At 38.3% G+C, this 6182-nt stretch overlaps 1 pseudogene; it reads left to right on the plus strand.

Moving 5' to 3' along the window:
• The first annotated feature begins 334 nt into the window (after nt 1–334).
• Nucleotides 335–1836, plus strand: LOC125999214 (serine/threonine-protein phosphatase 2A 55 kDa regulatory subunit B alpha isoform-like; annotated as a pseudogene).
• The last annotated feature ends 4346 nt before the right edge of the window (nt 1837–6182 follow it).

Here is a 6182-nt window from a genome sequence, read left to right on the forward strand (position 1 = left end):
GCATTTTCCTTCTTTAGGCACTGTGGTTTGTACTACTGTTCTTAAGGGGTATATGCATATAAATTTACATTCTTTCAGCACCCATTTCTTGTCCAGAATATTCATTTCCAGCTATCATGTCATAGTATTCTTTTCTCTACCTTAACTACACTTTCCCTTATTTGTGGCATGCTTTCTACCATGGAACAGTACTCCTGGCCTTTGTCTCTATTGTCTTTGGGTATTATTTCCATACTATCTTTTTATAGTTCACAAATGAATGCTATCATTTTATGTTTATACCCCCTCCAGCTGGCTCATTTTACTCACCATAAAACTCTCCAAGTAGTGCAACATGGCAGGAGTTGGAGGAAGGAATAATATCAGTGATGTTTTTCTCAGGTGAAAGAAACATCATATCATATAGCAGAAGCAGATATAATTTCTATAGTAGAAGTTAATCATTCTGGAGAGTTACTAGCAACAGGAGACAAAGGTAGAGTTGTCATCTTTCAACAAGAGCAAGAGAACAAAAATCTTGTCTCATAGTAGAGAGGAAAATATAAAGTTTACAGCACCATTCAGAGCCATGAACCAGTGTTTGACTACTTGAAAAGTTTAGAAATAGAAGATCAACAAAATTAGGTGGTTACTCCCAAAAATGCTGCTCAGCTTTTATTGTCTACCAATGATAAAACAACAAACTTATGAAAAATCAGTGAAAGGGACAAACGACCAGATAGGTATTACTTGAAAGAGAAAGATGGAAGGTATAGAGATCTTACTATAGTTACTACACTACATGTGTCAGTATTTAGGCCCATGTGTCTAATTGTTGAAGCCAGCCCATGAAGAATATTTGCCAAAGCTCATATATATCACATCAATTCAATTTTTTTTCTTTTCTTTTTTTTTTGGGGGGGGCCACACCCGGTAACGCTCAGGGGTTACTCCTGGCTATGTGCTCAGAAGTTGCTCCTGGCTTGGGGGACCATATGGGACACCGGGGGATCGAACCGCGGTCCGTCCAAGTCTAGCGCAGGCAAAGCAGGCACCTTACCTTTAGCGCCACCGCCCGGCCCCCAATTCAATTTTTTAATAGTGATTATGAAACATTTATTTGCAGATGACCTGTGAATTAATCTTTGGAATCTAGAAATTACAGACAGAAGCTTTAATATTGTGGACATTAAGCCTGCTAATATGAAAGAGCTCACAGAGGTGATTACAGCAGCAGAATTCCACTCAAACAGCTGTAGCACATTTGTATACAGTACAGTAAAGGACCTATTCGGTTATGTGACATGAGGGCCTCTGCTCTCTGTGATAGGCATTTTAAACTGTTTGAAGAACCATAAAATCGCAGTAACAGGTCTTTTTTTCTTAAATCATCTCCTCTGTTTCTGATGTAAAATTCAGCCATAGTGATTGATATATGATGACTAGAGACTACTTGTCAGTAAAAATTTGGGGCTTAAATATGGAAAACAGGCCTGTAGAAACATATCAGGTAAATAAATAACTCAGAAGTAAACATTGTTCATTGTATGAAAATGACTGCATATTTGACAAGTTTGAATGTTGTTGTCATAACCAGATCTTAACTTCTTCAGAATGTTTGACAGGAACACAAAGTGAGACATTACCCAGGAAGCATCACTGGAAAACAATAAACTCTGCACGGTTCTGAAACCATGCAAACACTGAGCAAGTGGCATACAAAAGAAGTATGAAATAAGTGTTGACAGCCTAGACTTTAACAAGAAAATTCTTCATATAGCCTGGCACACCAAGGAAAATATCATTGCTCTTTCTACTACAAACCATCTGTATATATTTGAAGACAAAGATAATTAGGAATGGCATTCCTAGCAGAAGAGCGCACTTCCTGCTTAGTTGAGATAGTTAAGTCTAGAATTTGTATCTAAGAAAGAGGGGACCATTGTTTCCAGTGTTTGACACTGCAATTCAACAACATATTTTTATAGCTACACGGAGAAAGCTCTGTGACTACTTCACTGTGGTGTTCTCCATGTCTGTTTGCCATCTAGGTAAGGGTAAGGCACTTTTAATTTAAATGACTTCTTGCACCATCTTGCCTAATGGGCTAGATTGGACTATATCAACATTGATTTACTCTACTTTTTATGTCTTCCTTTGTGATGACGTCAAACACAGTGAAAGCCTTAAATCATGCTTATGGGATTTAATTCTGTATCCTCATTACTGTATCATTTGTGTGGTACACCCTTTCCCCCCTTTTAAAATTAAATACAGTTCCTTCTTATTGTGGCTTGTAGCATTCCTCTTCTGGTTCCTGGACTCTCCCCCCCTTCATCTGTAATCTCTGTTCCTGCCACCCAGTCTTGGTGGTGGTCATGTTAAAAAGAATGAACATAAGCACACAATGAGTCAGTTTGGGGTCAGTGGTAAAGGGTATATACGTTGCAACAAATGTTTTAATAACAGCTGCAATCATTCCTTTCCATGTCTGGCACTGAAAATAAGGGGAAAATCTAACTACTGAATAAAAGTGACAAAGAATGGGGGAAAATATCTCTCCAAATAAATTCATTTATAAGCAGATTCTATGTCTTCATTATTCCTATTAGCTGCATGGTATTGCATTGTGTAGATATTTCATAGTTATTTTTTTATCAACTTCTCTGTTCTTGGGCATTTGGGTTGTTTTTAATTTTTGGTTATTGTGAATAGTGCTGAAATGAATATAAGAGTACAGCTGCCTGTTAAGCATTGTTTTTGGAGCCCCAAGGTTATATTCCCAGGAGCAGTATTGCTGGGTCATATGGGTTTTCAGGTTCTAATTTTTTGAAGAATGTTTATGTTGGAGCTGCCTGGCTAGCCAGGGACAAACAGAAGGAGCTGCCCTAGGCAAGGGGTCCATGTGCCAAATGGCACAGAAGGACATAGCTCTAAATGCATTGCCATTAGCTCTTTCTTCATTTCTGCCCTTATTTGGTGAAAAGTAGATCATTCCAGGAAGTAGCCATGTAGTGTGTGCATGATGACCTTTTATGGGATAAACAAATGTAAACCATTCATGGCTTACATGTACATAACCATGTTATGTAACCTCTGCCTTAAAAGATAGCATAGAAAAATAAACTCTGTGGCCATTTTGTGGATTGACCTCTTGCCTCCCTTCTCTTTCTTTCTTTCTTTCTTTCTTTCTTTCTTTCTTTCTTTCTTTCTTTCTTTCTTTCTTTCTTTCTTTCTTTCTTTCTTTCTTTCTTACTTTCTTTCTTTCTTTCTTTCTTTCTTTCTTTCTTTCTTTCTTTCTTTCTTTCTTCTTTCTTTCTTCTTCCTTTCTTCTTCCTTCCTTCCTTCCTTCCTTCCTTCCTTCCTTCCTTCCTTCCTTCCTTCCTTCCTTCCTTCCTTCCTTCCTTCCTTCCTTCCTTCCTTCCTTCCTTCCTTCCTTCCTTCCTTCCTTCCTTCCTTCCTTCCTTCCTTCCTTCCTTCCTTCCTTCCTTCCTTCCTTCCTTCCTTCCTTCCTTCCTTCCTTCCTTCCTTCCTTTCTTTCTTTCTTTCTTTCTTTCTTTTTTTCTTTCTTTCATCAGCCGAATTGCTGAAGCCTGTGTTCTTGCTACCTGCAGGACAGATTAGCGAGATGTCAGGCTGGACCAGTTGACATTACCACCAATAGAGAATGAGAATTTTTTTCTCCCCATATCTATGCCAGCACTGAGGGGTTGTGTTTTTTGATGTGTGCCATCTGTGATAAGAAATGATATCTCAGGCCGGCATGGAGGTAAGGCATTTGCCTTCCATGCTGAAGGACAGTGGTTCAAATCCCGGTATCCCATGTGGTCCCCCGTGCCTGCCAGGGGCGATTTCTGAGCATAGAGCCAGGAGTAACCCCTGAGCGTGCCGGGTGTGACCCATTTGAGTTGCAATTTCCAGATGATTTAATGATGTGAAACATTTTTTCATGTGACTTTTGGCCATCTGTATTTTTTCTTTGAGGAAGTTTCTGTTCATCACTTCTGATTTTTATGGGGTTTAAAGGTTTTTTTCTTATAAAGTTCAACTAGTGCCTTATATATCAACCAATGTCTTTGATATTAACCCTTTATCAGATGACTGTTGGGTAAACAATTTCTCCTGATACATGGGCAGTCTTTGTAGCCTGGTCATCATTTCCTTTGAGTTTTACAAGCTTTTAAATTTAGTGTAGTCATATTTTTTCATTGCTTCTCTTTGCTTCAACAGTGGTGTTTCATCCTCTTATAAATTCTATGTACTTTGATATCAAAGTCTTTAATCCATTTAATTTGACTTTTGTGCATGGTATTAGAATGAAAACGGACTTTCTAAAATAGTTTTTATTGATGCCAACGTGAATTACAAGTTTAAGATACATAGTGCCAGTGAATTGGAGCAATTTCCACGACTCAGGTTGATCACCTGCCATCACTTTTCCTAGCATGCATCCTGTGCCTCCACACTTAGCCCTCTGAATTTCTGGTATAACAATTCCTTTTGCATATAGCTTGTTGTGATTGGGTCTCTTGATTCTATTGTCATTAACTTTGGGTTGTGTATTTAGGTCTGGTCATATTTTTTCTACTCAATATTCGTAAGACTGCTTGCCTCTGGAACCATCCACTTTTTTTCCCTCAATTTAAGTGGCAGAACAAGATGATTCAAGTTCTATGGTTCTGTTGATAAGAATATTCCCCCAAAGCATTGTACAGATTTAATGCAATCCCTATAAAGATACCCATGATATTCTTCAAAGAAGTGGGTCAAACACTTCTGAAATTCATTTGGAACAATAAACACCCAAGAATAGCTAGAGCAATTTTTGGGAAAAGGAATATGGGAGGCATTACCTTCCCCAATTTTAAATTTTATTACAGAGCAATAGTTATCAAAACAGCATGATGTTGGAATAAAAACAGACTCTCAGATCCTCAGTGGAATAATCTTGAGTACTCAGAGAATGCTCTCCAGACATACAATCACCTAATTTTTGAAAAAGGAGCAATAAATCCTAAATGGAGGAAGGAGATCCTCTTCAACAAGTGGTGTTGGCACAACTGGTTAGCCACTTGCAAAAAAGTGAACTCAGACCCCCAGTTAACACCATGTGCAAAGGTCAAATCTAAATGGATTAAAGACCTTGATATTAAACCTGAAAACATAAGGTATATAGAACAACACATAAGTAAAACACTCCATGACATTGAGACTAAAGGCATCTTCAAGGAAACTGCACTCTCCAAACATGTAGAAGCAGAGATAAACAGATGGAATATATGAAACTGAGAAGCTTCCGCATCTCAAAGGAAATAGTGTCCAGGATACATGAGCCACCCACTAAGTGGGAGAAACTATTCACCCAATACCCATCAGATAAGGGGCTAATAGCCAAAGGCACTGACAGAACTTTAAGAGAGAAAAAACATCTGATTCCATCAAAAAATGAAAAGAATAAATGAGCAGACTCTTTCTCAAAGAAGAAATACAAATGGCTAAAAGACCCATGAAAAAAAAGCTCCACATCACTACTCATCAGGAAGACGCAAATCAAAACAACTTTGAGGTACCATCTCATGCCACAGAGATTGGTGCACAACATAAAGAATGAGAACAAGCAGTGCTGATGGGGATGTGGTGAAAAAGGAACTCTTAGTCACTGCTGGTGTGAATGCCATCTAGTTCAACCTTTATGGAAAGCGATATGGCGATTCCTCCAAAAACTTAAAATTGAGCTCCCATAGGAACACAAAAATACAATACAAAAATCCCTTCCTCACACCTATATTCATTGCTGCACTATTTACCATAGCCAGACTCTAGAAACAACTAAGATGTGCTTCAACAGATGAATGGCTTATGAACCTGTAGTACATATACACAATGAAATATTATGCAGCCGTCAGGAGAGATGAAGTCATGAAATTTTCCTATTCATGGATGTACATGGAATCTATTATGCTGAGCAAACAAAGTCAGGAGAGAGATAGATGCAGAATAGTCTCACTCATCTATGGATTTTAAGAAAAATATAAGATATTTTTGCAATAATTCTCTGAGACAAAAGAGAGGAGGGCTGGAAGGTCCAGCTCATGACATGAAGCTCAGCTTAATATATTCCCATCTGTTAATCTCTGCTTTCACTTGCTTGGAGGGTGCAGTTTCCTTCTTGAAGATGCCTGTAGTCTCAATGTCCTGGAGTG

This window comes from Suncus etruscus, chromosome X (assembly GCF_024139225.1).
Source record: "Suncus etruscus isolate mSunEtr1 chromosome X, mSunEtr1.pri.cur, whole genome shotgun sequence".
NCBI classification, from domain to species: Eukaryota; Metazoa; Chordata; class Mammalia; order Eulipotyphla; family Soricidae; genus Suncus; species Suncus etruscus.